Source organism: Octopus bimaculoides, chromosome 19, assembly GCF_001194135.2.
Source record: "Octopus bimaculoides isolate UCB-OBI-ISO-001 chromosome 19, ASM119413v2, whole genome shotgun sequence".
NCBI classification, from domain to species: Eukaryota; Metazoa; Mollusca; class Cephalopoda; order Octopoda; family Octopodidae; genus Octopus; species Octopus bimaculoides.
The window spans coordinates 4,943,932-4,944,815 of record NC_068999.1 but is presented as its reverse complement, the minus strand read 5'-3'; the positions used below and the strand labels follow the sequence as shown (position 1 = coordinate 4,944,815).

The window sequence follows — 884 nt, the reverse complement described above, 5'->3', positions numbered from 1 at the left end:
GAGAGAGAGAGAGAGAGAGAGAGAGAGAGAGAGAGAGAGAGAGAGAGAGAGAGAGAGGAAACTCAGACAGATAGAGACAGAATAAATAGAATGATGGGTAGACAGACAGACAGACAAAGAGGAAAGAAAAAAGCCAGCCTGAAAACGAAAAAAATACCTCCAATTTCCATCCTACAATGAGGAGAATTGACATAAATACAGATAGAGAGGGAAAGATAGAAGATAAAGGAATGGAGAAAGAGAGTGAAAGATAAGAGAGAGAGAGAGAGAAACAATGAGAAGTTCAATAAGCAGGAGATTCCAGTTCAAACCCTACTTGAGCAATTACAAAAAACGCAAAGCTGTTCTTCACACACACACACACACATTGTTATTAAACAATGTGTGTGCACTGTATGCAAAGCATCGAGTGATCCTTCAGTTTAATGTAAAATGGTTTTATTCAAAATGGACACAAAAAAAACCCAGACATTAACAAACAAACCACCACATTAAGGTTACAATCATACATACATTCACAGACATACATGCATAAATGCATGCATGCCTCCATGAATGGACAGACATGAAATGGAGGAAACGAGTATATCTAGGCCTTAAGCAAAATCTTAAAACGTGTGTGTGTATTTGTGTGTGCAGATGTTCATATTAGCATAGAATGATGATGCACACACACACATATATAGACACACAGGACTGTAGTTGTTCAGTGAAGGCTCCCTGTTAAATCTGACAGGAAACTCCACCATTGCTTGTCATGACAGTGGACCTGACCCTGTCATTAACACCTATGGAGGCTGTCTAATTTGCTGCCGACTCCAGCATGGCCATTCACTTCCAGTGATGGGAACACAAGGATTAAGATCAACCCATGTCACGAGGTC

The 884-nt window shown here is 40.0% G+C and overlaps 1 protein-coding gene across 3 annotated transcripts in view; it reads right to left on the bottom strand.

Moving 5' to 3' along the window:
* The window catches only part of LOC106869432 (CAP-Gly domain-containing linker protein 3), a 97,359-nt gene that overhangs the window by 77,114 nt on the left and 19,361 nt on the right, over nucleotides 1-884 (bottom strand). The gene's annotated exons all lie outside the window — the stretch shown is intronic.